General features: G+C 42.3%; 1 protein-coding gene across 2 annotated transcripts in view; it reads left to right on the forward strand.

Annotated features, from left to right (window-relative positions):
• TMEM233 (transmembrane protein 233) overlaps nt 1–19,340 on the forward strand; it is a 43,552-nt gene that overhangs the window by 14,820 nt on the left and 9,392 nt on the right. The window lies entirely within an intron of this gene.

Consider the following 19,340-nt stretch of genomic DNA (forward strand, 5'->3'; position numbering starts at 1 on the left):
TCTTTTTTTTTCTAAATAAAACTAATCTGTCCGAGAACTATACCATGGACTGTCTGAGAGCTGTGATGGGCCGAGGGCTTTAACGTCCATCACTTCAAATTTTTGTTGTGATGAGACAGATCCGAGGAGATTATACTCCTCTGACAGCTCCATCCTTTCAGATATCCCACGAGCCCCCAAAAATCTCTTCCATATTTGTGTTTGATTGTGGCAAAGTCTAAGATCCATTATCAATGAGAATGAAAACAGCAGGTAGAAATGTGGCAAATAGATTATCTGCATGGCCGAAGACAGAGGCAGCCTGGGTCACCAGCCTTCTCTTCTGTTTATGGCTGTTCCTCGCCTCTGCCACCACAGCAGGAAGCCGGATGCATGGCAGTTAGCTCTGAAGTTCATAGAGAAAAGCTGGGAGAAGATGAGGGAGGAGAGCTTTAGTTGAGGGAGGAGAGCTTTAAGTCAACACAGAGAAACATCACTTGAGTGTGTTTGCTACCCTCAGAGAAGGAGCCATAGGACCTGGGAAATTATCAGCCACTGCTTCTCAAGGGTAGAACGCAGCGGGCAGGGGTTCTCACAGTTTATTCATTCAACAATTTTTGTACACTTACTATGTGCCAGATACAATGGGGACCAGGTAGATACATGCTAGCTTTATACAGCTGACGTTCTGGACATCTCTGAGCTAATAGGTTCTCAGTGAACACTGTTCTTGTCCTTGAGAATTCTGAACCAGTTAAGAAATAAGACACAGAAAACAGACAAGTTGTATGGTGCATGTCACTTCAAATCCACAGTCAAAGAGGTCTACTCTGCCCCTAAATTGGACAGGATTATCCAGTCTCCATGAGAACCACAGGACAACCACAGCCTTCCCTTGCTTGTCAGATGAGGCGGTCGAGGTCTCAGCTCTCTGGCAACTTAATGTATGATTCAGGGAAGACAGACTATACACAAGTTAGCACATAAACAAAGTCATTTCAGAGTGATAGACACTGTGAAGAGAATAAACAGGGAGGTATGAGAGAGGAGGATTAGTGGGGGCAGGTGGTGAAGAGAATCTGCTTTAGAAAGGGTGATGGGCAAAGGCTAAAAGGATGAAAACTAGCCAGCCATAGAAAGACCTGGACAGAGCCAGAAAGTGTAAAGGCCCTGGGGTGCAATAAGCTTTGTGTGTTCCAGGGATGTATGCTATGACATCTATGTCATCCACTTAAAATGGATTTAACTCCCCTGGGAAGGAACCCCAGAATAGGCCACAAAATAGAAAGGTCAGGCTCTGTTAGCCAGTGGAATGTCAGATGCAAGCTCTTAACAGACCATTGCTTTGCTTTGCTCTCAGGCCACCCCGCTCCCAGACTTAGCACCAGTTCCTGGTTTACTCTTCCTTGAGCCCTCATTGCAAACTAGAGCAATTACTCAAAGCTAATTTTGTCCCTGAACTAAGATCTATTTTTGTCTGGATCCCAGTTTTCCTGGGCATAAATGACCTATGCGTTTAAAAGGGGCTTACGTTAATGTACAATAGCCCAGGTTTCTCTGGCTTTTTATACCTCCTTGCTAAATCAACTCTCCGCAGAATTCCTGTCTGTATTTTTAGATGTTTTTCACATGCTCTCACAAAAGTCTAATCTGTTAACATGTGCAAGCCTGGCTTCTGCTTCCAGTGGACTCTAGGATAACTACCAGGCACACCCCCATGCTGATTCTCAACCCCACCACCATCTCTTGCCAGATCCCACCAGTTTCTCTAAGCCCCATCGTCAATCCACTAGAGCCCTCAATGCACAAAAGCTCTGTCACTAGGTTTTGTTTCTTTAAAAACAATACAGTGTACAACTTAGTGATTTTTAGTATATTCACAAGGTTATACAATCATCACCACTATTTAATTCTAATAAATTCTCACCACCCCTAAAAAAAACCCCACACCTATTAGCAGTCACTCACCACCCCTTTTCCTCTCAGATCCTGGCAACCACTAACCTGTTTTCTGAGTCTATCAGTTATTGTTGGCAACAGCTAATCTATTTTCTGGGGCTATCAGTTTCTCTTGAGAAATCTCTATGCAGGTCAGGAAGCAACAGTTAGAACCAGACACAGAACAACAGACTGGTTCCAAATAGGAAAAGGAGTACGTCAAGGCTGTATATTGTCACCCTGCTTATTTAACTTATATGCAGAGTACATCATGAGAAACACTGGGCTGGAGGAAGCACAAGCTGGAATCAAGATTGCTGTGAGAAATATCAATAACCTCAGATATGCAGATGATACCACCCTTATGGCAGAAAGTGAATAACTAAAGAGCCTCTTGATGAAAGTGAAAAAGTTTGCCTAAAGCTCAACATTCAGAAAACTATGATCATGACATCCGGCCCTATCACTTCATGGCAAATAGATGGGGAAACAGTGGCTGACTTTATTTTGGGGGGCTCCAAAATTGCTGCAGATGGTGACTGCGACAATGAAATTAAAAGATGCTTACTCCTTGGCAGGAAAGTTATGACCAACCTAGACAGCATACTAAAAGGCAGAGACATTACTTTGCCAACAAAGGTTCGTCTAGTCAAGGCTGTGGTTTTTCCAGTAGTCATGTATGGATGTGACAGTTGGAATATAAAGAAAACTGAGCACTGAAGAATTAGTGCTTTTGAACTGTGGTGTTGGAGAAGACTCTTGAGAAGCCCTTGGACTGCAAGGAGATCCAACCAGTCCATCCTGAAGGAGATCAGTTCTGTGTTCATTGGAAGGACTGATGCTGAAGCTGAAACTCCAATACTTTGGCCACCTGATGTGAAGAACTGACTCATTTGACAAGACCCTGATGCTGGGAGAGATTGAAGGCGGGAAGAGAAGGGGATGAGAGGATGAGATGGTTGGTTGGCATCACCGACTCGGTGGACATGAGTTTAGGTAAACTCCAGGAATTGGTGATTGAGAGGGAGGCCTGGTGTGCTGCAGTTCGTGGGGTCACAGAGAGTCAGACACGACTGAGCAACTGAACTGATCAGTTATTGTGGTTATTTCACATAAATGGAATCATACAATATGTGATCTTTCGTGTTTGGTTTTGTCAGGGAGTGGAAATTTTCCCCCTCTATCCCTCTTGAGTTCTTGTGGCTGGCCTAATAATAAAATTGACACAAGACAAAATAAAAAGAGACAAATTTTAATCTGTCTGCACAGAGGTCTTTAGAAGAGGACCAAAGAAGTGGCCAAAGCAAGGCAGCTTTTATATCAGACAAACCATAAATTTGTGAGAATGTAGCAGGACAAAGAAACAGTGGTTTGGGGTGCTCAGTTAGTGAAGAATCTGAACAGGATTTTGGCTTGGGTGGTAAATTTTCAAAGTAGCAAAGTTTGTTTATACAAGCTTCTCAGCCTGAATTCCCTGTATCTGTCAATAAGGGCGTCTTTCTACCTCCAGCTGGAGAGCCTGCACCTTCCATGTGAGTTTTATTTCCTGCTTACAGGGAATAAGGGGGGTCAAAGTGTCCCTCTTACGTTGACCATTTCTTTAGTAACTTTAATTCAAAATTAACCATTATGCCATTAAAACATGTTTTAGGCTGGCCTGCCCTGGGCCCCAGCAGCTTCTTTGACTCAGTGGAGTGTTTTCAAGGTTCATCCACACTGTAGCTTATGTCAGCACTTCCTTCTTTTTAATACTGAATATACCACATTTTGGGCTTTATTCACTTTGTTGTTGGACATTTGGGTTGATTCCGTTTTGGAGGCTGTTGTGAATAATGCTGCTATGAATATTCACATACACCTTCTATGTGAACATAGGCTTCCTATTTTCTTGGGCATACACCTAAGAGTGGAATTGCTGGGTTGTATAGTAATTCTGTTTAACTTTTTAAGAATCTGCCGGCCTGTTTCTAAAGCCACTGCACCACTTTACTTTCCCACCAGCAGTGTCTGAAGGTTCCAGTTTCTCAATAATGCTTGCCACTGCCTGTCTTCACCGTTCTGGCCATACTAGCAGGTATCTTGTTGTGATTTGCATTTCCCTAAAGACTAATGCCTCTTGATGAAAGTGAAAGAGGAGAGTGAAAAAGTTGACTTAAAGCTTAACATTCGGAAAACTAAGATCATGGCATCTGGTCCCATCACCTCATGGGAAATAGATGGGGAGACAGTGGAAACAGTATCAGACTTTATTTTGGGGGGCTCCAAAATCACTGCGGATGGTGACTGCAGCCATGAAATTAAAAGACGCTCACTCCTTGGAAGGAAAGTTATGACCAACCTAGACAGCATATTAAAAAGCAGAGACATTACTTTGCCAACAAAGGTCCATCTGGTCAAGGCTATGGTTTTTCCAGTGGTCATGTATGGATGTGAGAGCTGGACTGTGAAGAAAGCTGAGCGCCGAAAAATTGATACTTTTGAACTGTGGTGTTGGAGAAGACCCTTGAGAGTCCCTTGGACAGCAAGGAGATCCAACCAGTCCATCCTAAAGGAGATCAGTCCTGGGTGTTCATTGGAAGGACTGATGCTGAAGCTGAAACTCCAATACTTTGGTCACCTCATGCGAAGAGTTGACTCATTGGAAAAGACCCTGATGCTGGGAGGGATTGGGGGCAGGAGGACAAGAGGGCGACAGAGGATGAGGTGGCTAGATGGCATCACCGACTCAATGGGCATGAGTTTGAGTAAACTCCAGGAGTTGGTGATGGACAGGGAAGCCTGGTGTGCTGCGATTCATGGGGTCACAAAGAGTCGGACACGACTGAGCGACTGAACTGACTGAAAGACTAATGAGACTGAGCATCTTTTCTTGTGCTTATTGGCTATTTGTATATCTTATTTGGAGAGCTTTTTATTCACATTCTTTGCCCATTTTTAATTGTCTTTTTCTTGCTGAGTTGTAAGAGTTCCTGGTGTATTCTGCATATGAGTCCCTTATCAGATTTCTAACTTGCAAATCTTTTCTTTGGTGGATAGTCTGGGCCTTGCTTCTTTCACTTGCTTTGTGAAACTTGTTGCAGGGAATTAACTGTGTCTTCCAAAGTTTTTAGGGAAACCCTACCCTTTTTTTGCTTGTAGCCTCTCTTTCCTTTGGTTTGCCATTTGAACCCTAGGCTCTCAGTAGATTTCAAAGGTAGGCACTGAGTGGGTCCAGGCTCTGCACTCAACTCTGGATTCTAATGTCGGCTCTATTCCTTCAACTAATTTCTCTGGGCCTGGGTTTCCCCACCTCTCCAACAGGAATGTTAATGCAGACCTGTCTACATTGTTCTCAGAGTTGCATGAGATGATACTGGGCCCTTTTATACTCATCTCAATAAAGCCCCACCAGCAAACTGTGTTGTAGGTACTGTCATCCCCATTTTACAGAGGAGGAAAACAGATTCAGATTCATCCCTCCAAAGCTTTATTCTCCTTTGTGTTCATGGCATCCCACTCCAGTATTCTTGCCTGGAGAATTTCATGGAGAGAGGAGCCTGGCGGGCTATGGTTCATGGGATCGCAGAGTTGAACACAACTGAGTGACTAACACATACTTAGTTCAGTTCAGTTCAGTCATTCATTCGTGTCTGACTCCCTGCGACCCCATGAACTGCAGCACACCAGGCCTCCCTGTCCATCACCAACTCCCAGAGTTTACCCAAACTCATGTCCATTGAGTCAGTGATACCATCCAACCATCTCATCCTCTGTCGTCCCCTTCTCCTCCTGCACTCAATCTTTCCCAGCATCAGGGTCTTTTCCAGTGAGTCAGTTCTTTGCATCAGGTGGCCAAAGTATTGGAGTTTCAGCTTCAATATCAATCCTTCCAGTGAACACCCAGGACTGATCTCCTTTAAGATGGACCTGTTGCATCTCCTGGCAGTCCAAGGGACTCTCAAGAGTCTCCTCCAACACCACAGTTCAAAAGTATCAATTCTTTGGCACTTGGCTTTCTCTATAGTCCAACTCTCACATCCATACATGACCCCTGGAAAAATCATAGCCTTGACTAGACAGACCTTTGTTGGCAAAGTAATGTCTCGTATGCTGTCTAGGTTGGTCATAACTTTCCTTCCAAGGAGTAAGCATCTTTTACTTATTTACTTACTTACTGCCATATTAAAGATCTGTCTGTCTGTTGTATAACATCTGTAATAAAATTGGGCGGAGCACAGTTCACATACACACATATAAATACTGGGAGGGTGGGCTCCATTTAGGTGAAAAATTTTCAGTGACTCTGACTTATGAAGTAAAGGCTAAAAGACTAAAATTCCTTCACAAATGTTGACCTCAAGCTGAAAATTCCTTCTTCTGGTCATTCAGACAGCAAACCTGTGTCTGCCATTCTAGGGCAGAAGCCCACCCTTCCTCTGACACGGAAGGTTAGCTTACCCTTTGTTCTGCCAGCACCAAAATAACAGGTTGCCTTGGTCAGAAAATTATGCTGGTCGATTGTTTTGTTTTGGTGTCTGTTTTGCTTTGCTGGTGGATTTGTTTGTTTTTTTTGACCCCATCAAAGGGAATTAAAGGAGTACTAAGTGTCCTCCTTTAGGCACCTGGAAATGGAATGGTGAGTAAAGAGAGACATGGTGTCTGCCCTGGTGGAACTCACAGTTACAAATACTCAACACGGCCATAAGCAACAGAGTGAGTAACCCTGAGCCACACCAAGAGCTGTGTACTAATAAGAAAAGAATTCATTATGATGTTAGGAACTGCAATTCAGGTGACACAGATTCAGACAAAACTGGAAGAATGTTCCAGGGAAGAGAAAGACTCAGGGGCTTGTAAAGGCAAAAGCCACAAGGTTGTTAAAGTGGTCTGGCAGGAGTTACGATTGACACAGAAAAGGAAATACCTTTTCCAGAAGGGATGGACTGACATGAATTATTTTAGGGTAAGGGCCTGATAAATATCCAGAGTTTCTGGAGCAGCAGGGAGGTGAAAACAAATGAGCTATTAAATACACTTTGGTAGGGTTCCCATTCCCTTACCCAACTTTTCTCCTTCTTGATTTTGCCCAGCATTAAGAAAAAAAGAACAGTAAAAATCCAAAGTTCTGCTGTTAAGTCCCCTTCTTCCTTGGTACGGCACAGAAGGTACATTTCTGTTACCTGGGACTGGTAACCAAGTGGAGCCTTAGCTGTCACTGATGCCTTAGTGGGAAGTTGGTCTTCTGGAAAGCTCCTGATGTCTGATAGTGGTCTGTGATCAGAGGGCATAAATCATGTGTGGGGGATGGGACCAGAAGCCCCTGAGTGGCCCCCCAACATTGACGCCCCTTGCCTTCCAAAGGATAGACTTTGTGGCCTTCCGTGGCCTTCAAGTTCTGGCCCCGGACAAGGTTCTCCAGGAGCCCTCCTCCCTGTTCACCTCCCCCACCCTACCCCCCGCCGCCTTTCCTGGCCTGCATCCTCGTCTAGGTCATTTCCTCTGCTTGGAGCCCTCTCCTCTGTCCATCTCATGTGGCCAGTGACTTCTCATTCTTCCTGTCTCAGCTTACATGTCAACTTCCTCAGGGCAGCCTTCTCAGGTCACTCCATCCTAAGTCAGTCCCCTGACCTAGGCTCTGTCTCAGCCCTGGTCTGTTTCCTTCAGGGCTCCAGAAAAGGAAGATCAAAATGGAGTTGATATTGCTAAGAAAGCTCTCGAAAATGAAGCCAGGGGAGCCACTGAGGAAGTGTGACTTCTGCACGTTAGGTCAGGGCCTAGCATAGAATAGGCACTCCATAAATATTAACTATTTTTATTTTAGCTATTTAGTTTAATAAAATTAACTACTTTATGTTAACTAATTTATTTTAGCATGATAATTCATATAACTATAGTTAAAGTTATAACTATATATTATTTTATAAATATGTAAATGATAAAATATAAATATATAAATAATAACTATATATTATTATTATTATTATGTTCATTATTATAACATAATCCCTGGCTTCACCTCCAGCCTTATCTTATATTCCCCTTCCTCTCTCCCCTCGCCCACTTGTCATGCCTACATTTCAGTCACATTGGATTTTCTTTAGTACCTTCAGCAGAAAAATAATTTCCCTCTCACATTTGCTGTTTTCTCTGCTGGGCATCTCCTTTTTTGCAGATCTGGCTCCTTCTCGGGTCTTCAGGTCTTGACACCTGCCCCAACTTGGGGGAGAGCTTCCTCCCACCATCCCATTTTTCTTACCTTAGTAATATTCTGTATTCTTGTTTACTTGCATGTTTTGTTGTTGTTCAGTCACTTAGTCGTGCCTGACTCTCTGTGACCCCTGGATTGCAGCATACCAGGTTTCCCTGTGCTTCATTATCTCCCAGAGCTTGCTCAAACTCATGTCCATTGAGTTTCTCATCCTCTCATCCTGCTTCTCCTCCTGCCCTCAATCTTCCCAGAATCAGGGTCTTTTCCAATGTGTCAGCTCTTCACATCAGGTAGCCAATGTATTGGAGCTTCAGCATCAGTCCTTCCAATAAATATTCAAGATTGATTTCCTTTAAGATTGACTGGTTTGATCTCCTGGCTGTCCAAGGGACTCTCAAGAGTCTTCTGCAGCACCACATTTCTGAAGCATCAATTCTTTGATGCTCAGCCTTCTTTATGGTCCAACTCTCACATCCATACATGACTCCTAGAAAAACCGTAGCTTTGACTATACAGACCTTTGTTGGCAGGATGATTTCTCTGCTTTTTAATACGCTGTGTAGGTTTATCATAGCTTTTCTTCCAAGGAGCAAATGTCTTTTAACTTTATGGCTGCAGTCACCAATCCACAGTGATTTTGGAGCCCAAGAAAATTCCATGTTTAAGTATTTCATTTTCAGTTTTTACCAAAATGTCAGCTCCATGAGGGCAGGAAATGTGCCTGGTGCATAATTGATGCTTAATAAATAGTTTTTGAATGAGTGAATGACTGGATGAATGAATGAATGGCCATCCATCCAGGACAGTGGTTCTCAGCTCTTCTCACAATGACCTGAGAAGCTTTTCAAAAAATACTGATGTTGAAGTCTCATCCCCAGAGATCCTGATTCAGTTGATCTGGGGTGGGGCTTGGGCACAGGAATTTTCATGGGCATTTTGGGGACATAGGTGATTCTAAGATACGGCCACCAGTATAAAGAATGTTAAACATATCCATTTAGAGAGTTTCATCTGAGATCTTCACCTGACAGCCACCCCATAGGTGATGCTGTCTCATCCAGTATCATGTGGGATGCAGCAAGAGCTCTGCTCTAAAGACCAGAGGGAATGGACAAAGTACTCTTCATATTTTCCTGGCTCAGAACAGGAGATCAACTTTGTCATTGACATAGTGTCACAGAGTCCCAGAACATGGGACCCATTGGTGTTCAATGCCAGTTATTAAAATTTACGGAATTTTTCTGGGTGTCTGCTTCTTGGAAATGTGGCTTCCAGTTATTACCTGTACCTTCTGACAGATGGCCAGGAGGCTTGGCTGCACGGCCTTACAGCATAGTCTTGCTGGTCCCTGCTGCGGCCTTCTTGTGGTTGGGCATAGAGACAATCATCCTCATTTCTGGCTCCCAAACAACTTTCCTGCCGGGGTATTTGCATATCATGTGTCCATCCAGGGAAGGGACGTATAAACAAGCTTGAAATTACCGTATGCAGTGAGCATGACGTCACTAGTATTTACTACAGGAGAAAGGAACTTGGCCACTATTCTGTTCCCAAACGTGACCTTTGCTGCTTCAAGGCAGCTGACCAAGACCTGAAAGCTCTTTTTAGGTTTTGTAATGACTGTTACATTTTGCCAGCATAAGCCCAGCCTCACAGAAAAGGGAAGAACCACTGCTGGGGACTCTTGAGGCCTTATAAAATATTTGAGGACAACCATTTTTTCTACATGTGGACACATATTCACTTGACTCACAGTGGAATGATAAGAGCTGAAAAGAATCTAAAGGTCTTTCTTTTTAACCTACTTTGCATGGTGAACGGAGACTACAAATTGCTATTTAGCACCTTAAAATAAAGGTACTTGGTTTATGAAATTATGAGGAAGTGTCACAGCCTGGAAGTGAACTCTGGGCAATATCCAAATGCCACAAATCTAAATTAAAAGACAACAGACTTGGACATGAGAAAGGGTGTGACTTACAAAGGGTAACATGAGAGAACTTCTTCTTTTTTAAATTAAAATATAGTTGATTTTAAACATTATGTTAATTTCTACTCTTCAACACAGTGATTCAGTTACATATATATATATATATATATGTACATTCTTTTAAAATATTCTTTTCCATATGGCTTATCATAGGATATTGAATACAGTTCTCTTTGCTATACAGTAGGACCTTGCTGTTTATCCATTTTATATATAAAAGCTTACATCTGCTAACCCCAAACTCCCACCTCATCCCTCCCCCAACGGCCACCCCCCGGCAACCTGTTCTCTTTGTTCGTGAGTCTGTTTTTGTTTCATAGAGAGGTTCATTTGTGTCATATTTTAGATTCCACGTATAAGTGATTTTACTTTTTGTGACTTACTTCACTTAGTATGATAATCCTGGTTGTACTCTTGTTATTGTGAATGGCATTATTTTATTTTTTATGGCTGAGGAGTGTTCCATTGGATATAAACATACGGCATCTTTATCCGTTCCTCTGTTGAGGGACATTTAGGTTGTTTCCATGTCTTGTCTATTGTGACTAGTGCTGCTATGAACATAGGGGTGCATCTATCTTTTTGGAATTACAGTTTTGTCCAGATATATGCCCAGGATTGGGATTGCTGGATGGTATGGCAGTTCCATTTTTAGTTTTCTGAGGAACCTCCATATTGCTTTCCATAGTGGCTCCACCAACTTATATTTCCACCAAAGTGTAGGAGGGTTCCCTTTTCTCTATACCCTTCATGAAAGAATTTCTTTGTGGCAATAGTCACTCCAAACTGCAGGCGACAAAATTTCATAGAGCTATACACATACCCAAAAAACAAAACAACAACAACAAAAAAGAGTGCATGTGAAAACTGGTAAAATCTGAATAAGGTCTATGACTGAGTTAATAATATCAACCAATGTCAATTTCCTGGTTTTGACCAAGTACTGTGGTTACTTAAGATGTCATCATTAGCCAAAGCTTGGTGAAAGGTACAAGGGAACTCCTGGTACTATATTTGTAACTTTTTATGAACCCTAAACTATATCAAAATAAAATATATAATTTAGGGGAAAAAGACAATGGGCCAGGAAAAACTGGGAGAGAATTTTGCAACATATGTAATAGATTATATTATTTTCTGTGCTATTCTTAGAGTGACTGTTGTCACATGTGACTGTTGAGTATTTGAAATAGCACCACAGGTTTTAATGATAAAAGTTTGGGCATGTTGGGTTAAATAAATATATTAAAGTTAATTTTACCTCTTTAATGTGGCTACTAGAAAAGATTTTTATTTTCACTGCACTGGGTCTTTGTTGCTGCATGCAGGCTTCCTCCAGTCGTGGAGAGTGGGGGCTACTCTAGTTGCAGTGCCTGGGCTTCTCATTGCAGAGCATGGGCTGTAGGGCACTCAGGCTTCAGCATTTGCAGCCCATGGACCCTGTAGTTGAAGCTCACAGGCTCCAGTACATGGGCTTAGTTGCCTTGCAGCATGTGGAATCTTCCCATACCAGGGATCGAACCCTCATCCCCAGCATTGACAGGTGGATTCTTTACCAGTGGACCACCAAGGATGTCCAGAAAATTTTGAATTAGGTGTGTGGTCCCCACTATATTTCTATTGCATGGTGCTGACTTATAATATGTAAAAAGTTTCTGCAAATATATAATTATCAGACAAATTAATAGACAACTAGACAAAAAATTGTTATAAGTATAAAACTCATTAAGAAGAAATACACTTGGGGCTTCCCTGGTGGCTCAGTGGTAAAGAATCCACCTGCCAATGCAGGAGACACAGGTTTGATCCCTGATCTAGGGAGATGTCACATGCCACAGAGCAACTGAGCTTGTGTGCCACAACTATTGAGCCTGTGCTCTAGATCTCAGGAGCTGCAACTCCTGAGCCCACACACTGCAGCTACTGAAACCTGTGTGTTCTAGAGCCCATGCTCCACAAAAAGAGAAGTCATCACAATGAGAAGCCCATGCACTGCAACGAAGAGTAGCCCTGCTCACCACAACTAGAGAAAAGCCCATGCAACAACGAAGACCCAGCACAGTCAAAATTAAATAAATTCAGTTCAGTATTAAGTTCAGTTGCTCAGTAGTGTCTGACTCTTTGCGACCCCATGAACCACAGCATGCCAGGCCTCCCTGTCCATCACCAACTCCCTGAATCCACCCAAACCCATGTCCATTGATTGGTGATGCCATCCAACCATTTCATCCTCTGTCGTCCCCTTTTCCTCCTGCCCTCAGTCTTTCCCAGCATCAGGGTCTTTTCCAATGAGTCAGTTCTTCACATCAGTTGGCCAAAGTATTGGAGCTTCAGCTTCAACATCGCTCCTTCCAATGAACTCCCAGGACTGATGGACTTTAGGATGGACCTGTTGGATCTCCTTGCAGTCCAAGGGACTCTCAAGAGTCTTCTCCAACACCACAGTTCAAAAGCATCAATTCTTCGGCACTCTGCTGTCTTTATAGTCCAACTCTCACATCCATACATGACCACTGGAAAAACCATAGCCTTGACAAGATGGACCTTTGTTGACAAAATAATGTCTCTGCTTTTTAATATGCTGTCTAGGTTGGTCATACCTTTCCTTCCAAGGAGTGAGTGTCTTTTAATTTCATGGCTGCAGTCACCATCCGCAGTGATTTTGGAGCCCAGAAAAATAAAGTCAGCCACTGTTTCTCCATCTATTTGCCATGAAGTAATGGGACTGAATGCCATGATCTTAGTTTTCTGAATGTGGAGCTTTAGGCCAACTTTTTCACTCTTCTCTTTCACTTTCATCCAGAGGCTCTTTAGTTCTTCTTCACTTTCTGCCATAAGGGTGGTGTCATCTGCATATCTGAGGTTATTGATATTTCTCATGGCAATTTTGATTCCAGCTTGTACTTCATCCAGCCCACCGTTTCTCATGATGTACTCTGCATATAAGTTAAATAAGCAGGGTGACAATATACAGCCTTGATGTACTCCTTTGCTGATTTGGAACCAGCGTGTTGTTCCATGTCCAGTTCTAACTGTTGCTTCCTGACCTGCATACAGGTTTCTCAAGAGGCAGGTCAGGTGGTCTGGTATTCCCATCTCTTGAAGAATTTTCCACAGTTTATTGTGATCCACACAAAGGCTTTGGCATAGTCAATAAAGCAGAAATAGATGTTTTTCTGGAACTCTCTTGCTTTTTCAATGATCCAGTGGATGTTGGCAATTTGATCTCTGGTTCCTCTCCCTTTTCTAAAACCAGCTTGAACATCTGGAAGTTCACAGTTCATGTATTGCTGAAGCCTGGCTTGGAGAATTTTGAGCATTACTTTACTAGCATGTGAGATGAGTGCAATTGTGCAGTAGTTTGAGCATTCTTTGGCATTGCCTTTCTTTGGGATTGGAATGAAAACTGACCTTTTCCAGTCCTGTGGCCACTGCTGAGTTTTCCAAATTTGCTGGCATATTGAGTGCATCACTTTCACAGCATCATCTTTCAGGATTTGAAATATCTCAACTGGAATTCCATCACCTCCACTAGCTTTCCTGGTGTTTGGAAACTTCCTCTATTACTACTCCCTTCCCCGGGACGGGTCTCCGTCCCTAGCTCTTTTGTCTCTCTTTTTATCTTTTATATTTTGTCCTGCCTCTTTTCGAAGGCCATGGGCTGCTTTTCTGGGCGCCTGATGTCCTCTGCTAGCGATCAAAAGTTGTTTTGTGGAGTTTGCTCAGCATTCAGATGTTCTTTTGATGAATTTGTAGGGGAGAAAGTGGTCTCCCCATCCTATTCCTCCACTATCTTAGCTCCTCCCCCCCACCTCCACTAGCTTTGTTCGTGGTGATGCTTTCTAAGGCCCACTTGACTTCACATTCCAGGATGTCTCGCTCTAGGTGAGTGATCACACCATCGTGATTATCTGGGTCATGAAGATCTTGTTTGTACAGTTCTTCTGTATATTCTTGCCACCTCTTCTTAATATCTTCTGCTTTACATTCCCATTAACCGTATTTCTGTGTCCTTTCCTCCACAACCTTGCCAGCACTGTATGTTTGTTAATTCAACAAGTATTTATTGATCTCCAGGCACTGTATTAGTCACTTGGGAAAGTTTTAAATAAACTGATCTGAGAAGGCCTCTCTCAGAAGGTGATGTTTGAGTGGAAATCTGAACATGACTCATCATAATAAAGAAGCGTTTTTGTGAGTTTATCACCTGTTAAAACAGCAAAAATAGATTAATAGCATACAGTGTTGGCAAGGTTGTAGAGGAAAGGACATAGAAATATTGTTAGTGGGAATGTAAATTTTGTACAGCTTTTCTGCAGTGCAGTTTTACTCTATCTCCAAATATAAATATACCCTTTGACTCTGTAATCCCATTCCTAGGACTCCATCCTGAGAAGACACTCAATGTGTACAAAAATATGTGAATGAGGGTGTTCGCTGCAGCGTATTATGTAATTGCCACAAACTTTAAATAGCTGAAATGTCTGTTGGTGAGGTGTGACCATTTAAGTGACTAGTACAAAGCCATTAAAAAGAGTGAGACAACTATGCTTGCAACTTTTATGTAAGTTTGAAGTTGTTTGAAAACAGAAAGTTACCCACCAAAAGTGAATCATGACAAACTAAAATTTTTCCCCGAGAATCAAGGACTGTGCAACATTAGGAAGTTTATCAATGTACTTTAAGTCATGACTGGAGAAAGAAAACTGCAGTGAAACAGACCCAGAAGCACTAGAGTGGAAAGCCACCCCCACCCTGTAACAAGTGGTAAAAAGCAAGTTACAGAACATGAATAGTATGATACTATTCACATTTTTAACTAAAAGGAAAAGAAAAAAAGAAAAAGCAGAAAACTCTGAGAGAGAGAACCAAACTAGCTATGTAACTTCAGGCAAATTATTTTAACTTCTCTGACTCAGTTTTCCCATCAGTAAAATGGAAACAAAACATCTGCCTCACAGGGTTGTTATGAGGACTGATGAAATAATCCTTGACAGGTGTCTATCCCATAATAAATACTCAGTGTATGTTATCTGTTATCATTATGATTTTTGTCAAAGAAAAACTCAGAGGCCAAAACAATTAGAAAAGAAAAAAATTTTACTTGAAAAGAAATACAAAGAAGTCCAGCCTCAAAATGACCAGCCAGCCAAATACAAAGCACAGTAGTTAAAGGAAATGAATACAAAATTTCCAAGATTACCAGGTTTTCCATTCATCTATTTGTTATTTTTTTTTAAAGGCAAAACAGTATCTTTCTCAAAAGATTACATATCCACAAAGGAAGAGACCTGCGTTTAGGTATCCATGTCGCAAAAGGCAAAGATGAAAGTGTCTGCAAAGCCTTACAGGAAATACTCAAGGTTTCAGTATTGGAAGGATGCTGGCTAACAGACTAACCTGTTGTTCTTGGTTTGTCTCAGTATACAAATTGCTGTTACTCATGAACTGTGGTGTGTGATGTGCTTAGTCAAATGAAACCAGGAGAAAGTGTCAGTTCTCCTTTCATATTATTCATGGGGGAAGACATCTAGAAGCAAATGTACTACCCTGTTATCTTTGGGAAATGGAATTGAGAGAAGACTTCCTATCTTGCTGTGTTTCTGTAGCATTCGGATACTTTACATGTTCATGCACTGCATTCAGAATTGGTGAAAGAACTGAGACGATCATGTAAATTTAAGTATCAAAGTCATCCCTTGTTTCTTTATAGTTCTTCCATAGCAGATGGAATAGTTTGCTTTTTAAGCCCTTCAGAAAAAGATTTATAAACCATACGTTTTCTCTAAAACCCATTCCCCCCGCTTCAATCTGTAGCATCTGCCAACAGACCTATATTAATACGCAATTCCAGCTGGGAGAGAAAAGAACTCCAGCCAATGAACTGAGGAGGGGGAGATTAATCCCTTCCTGCTCTATTGTTGTATGATGACCCTGAAGCCAGAGCCCCTCACCAGTGAAGTCCTTTAAAGTGAAATGTGAGAGTTCTAAAGTACCCCACCTTCATCCCTTCCCCCATATCCTTACATTTACCCAGCAGATTTACCCATGGGAAGCCCCTTCTCCAAGAACCAGAGGAAGAAAGGGATTCATAAGGGGATTCTTGGGAAGAAAAGAGTCTACAACTAATATTGAAAGAGGCTTTTCACCTGTTTTTTCAAGCTAACATGGACTCATTCCTGGGATGACTCAACGTCTCCTTTATGAGTCCCAGAGGGATGGTGAATTGCAAAGAAAAGGGTTACATACAAGAGGCCAGACTGCTAACAGGTGATGAAGGTTGAACACGTGCCCCTTAGCCAGGTCACCAGTGTGGCTCTGCTGATCTGCAGCAGATAAGTGACCTGGGGAGCCCCCATCTCCCCTGAGCTCATGGGCAATGCCCAGATGTAGATGTACCCTTCAACATGGCACACACTGGCTCTTCTTCCCACTTTCATTGTCACTGCTACTGAGAACACGAGACTGGGTTTTCATCCAAATAGCCAGGGGTTGACAATGTTTGGGGAGAGATTGGCAAGGAGTGTCTCATTTTTTTCGTTTTTTCGTTTCTTTTTTCCTGGTTACGGTAGTGCAAGTATATCACCATGACTACTCTCAGAACTGGGTTTTTGAAGGTAGCATGATAGAATAATGATCAATTTAAGAGGGTCTGAATCTATACAATCTTAAACTGATTATGAACTCACAATTTGGGGTTCTAGGATTCTATGCAGTGACTTTAATTGTGAAGCCTCTAAAACAAAGTTTCCCAAACTTAGGTCCCCTGATTCTATTCTAGCAAGGAATAGAGACTGATCACCTATAATTCTCATAAGTAGCCCAGATGATTCTGTTTCACCCCCAAGGACCTTAGCTTTAGAAGAATAAAACAGACAGTGGCAATTCATAGTAAAAGTTAATTTATCGAGCATAAATTATGTTCTGGATCAATGCTAACCACTTTGCATGCATTAACTCATTGGCCCCTCCAATATGAAGGAGCTGTTATTACTATTGTCTCCAATTTACAGATGAGGACCCTGAGGCTTAGAAAGCTTGATAGCTTGCTCTAATTCTCACAGTTGATAAGACAGGAAATCTGAACTCATATCTCTCTGTGTTTTAGAGCCTATGCTCCATGACACATTTTCTTGGGTTAAATCTTAAGATGGTGAACATCTTGACCTTGCACGATATTAAGGATAGTTGTCTAGACCAAAGGTTTGTGACTTTGAGAAGGCTTTTTAAAAAATACTGTGGCAGCAACCCAAGTATCCATCAATGAATGAGTGGGTAAACAAAATGTGGTCTATCCATAAAATGAAATATTATTCAGCCTCAAAAAGGAAAGAAACTCTGACACATGCTACAACACAGATGAACCTTGAGGACATTATGCTTATTGAGATAAGCCAATCATAGAAGACAACCATTGTGTGAGTCAACTCATATAAAATCCCTAGAGCAGTCAAATTCCATAGAGACAGGACACAGAATGGTGATTGCCAGGGGCTGGGGATGGGGAGGGGTGGTGGGAAGAGTGAGGAGTGAGTGTTTAATGAAAATAGTTTCAGTTTGAAATGACTAATGATGGTGATATTTGCACAACGTGAATGTACTTAGTGCCAATGAATTGTACACTCAGCAGTGGCAAATTTTATGTCAGGCACATTTTACCACAATTTCTATTTTTAAAAACTGGTGTCTGGCTTCTACACTAGTTAAATTGGAATCTCTCCAGAATAGGGCCAAGCCTTTGGCATTTGTTTTTAATACTATCCACGTGTTTCTGATGGGCACGCAGGGTTAAGAACTCCAGAATTCAGGATACAAGGTTCTGGAGTTCTCCCTGCCGGCAGTCCCTGGCATCATTTCAAGCTCTCACTCTTCCATTCACACAAGAGGCCCGAAAGCAAGACTAGCTGGGGAGGCAAGTCTCCCAGCCTGTTGCTGACTAAGGTGGCCCAGGTCCAAGAATTAATGGAAGGTTCCGGAAGCAGAAGGCTCTGTGGTTTACTGGGAGTTTCTCTGACTTGTAATTGTCTGTATATGCCTCATTCCCCTTCATAGTTCATGAAGAAGGGTGATTATTACTAAAGTGCTGTGCTTTCAGAGTCAAGAATAGATGTTCCCACAGAAACCTGCAATTCATGGCATGGATCTAATCATTCTGTCCGGAACTTACAAATGCAGATTTCCATTGTTCTTTGGGCTGCAGCACAGCTTTTGGGGGAGAGCTCAACAGTGGGAGTTATGATAAAGAGGGCTTATAAGAGAGAAGGATAGCATCTGACCTTCAGCTCAGCAACAAGGACTCTCTGAGCATCTTGCCTTTGCCTGGGGCTCCAGGATGCCATCAGTGAACTCATATTCTGTAGGAAAACAGATGTATTCATCACCCATTCAGCCAATACAGATTCCTTGAGTTCCTAAAATGGACCAAACATCTCTCCAAAGGGCACAGAAGATTCTATGCCTTTGCACAAGGATACCATGTTGAAGCTAGTGATACCCTGGATCATGCGGAGGTCTGGGGAAACTCAGAGGAGAGAGCAGGATGGCTGGGAAATTGGGAAGTGGTAGCTGCTACTCACCAATCAGTACAGAAGTTTTCCAGTATTCTAACAGCTGGGGAAGCTGTATGAATAAGTGCCAGATGAATGACATTTTGGCTTCGACGAAAGGGTGAACAGGTCAGCCAGGGTCCCTGACCTTCTAGCATAAGAAGCAGACAATCTTTTTCTGTCATAGACCAAATGATAAATATTTTAGGACTTGTAAGTAATATGCTGTCTGTCCCAGCTACTCAGCTCTGTTGTAAAAGCAGCTACAGACAGTAGTAAACAAATGATTGTGACTATGTTCCCTGCAAACTTTGTTTACAAAAATGGCAGGCTGGATTTGGCCTATGGGCCGTAGCTTGCTGAGACCCCTGTTCCAGTGGATGAGACAGATGTGAATTTTCATCCTTTCAGCATGCAAATATTCATTTCATACCATTTACATGGCAGATACTGCATTGGGCAGCGGTATGCTGTGCTGAACTTGCAAACTCACATAGCACTTACACTCTCACGGGAGAGGCCAGATCATTCTTTTCAGTATGCTGTGGTAAATATTAAGATGAAAGTTATCAGGAACTACAGAAGAGGAAGTTAACTCAGACTGGGAGTTCAGGGAAGACTTCCTGGAGGAGGTGGTAACCATGCCACTGGCTCAGATCAGCCTGGGAAGCCATGTCTTTCCTTATGCGTTGTCATCTCC

The sequence above is a fragment of the Muntiacus reevesi genome, chromosome 13, assembly GCF_963930625.1.
Source record: "Muntiacus reevesi chromosome 13, mMunRee1.1, whole genome shotgun sequence".
In the NCBI taxonomy this organism is placed as follows: domain Eukaryota; kingdom Metazoa; phylum Chordata; class Mammalia; order Artiodactyla; family Cervidae; genus Muntiacus; species Muntiacus reevesi.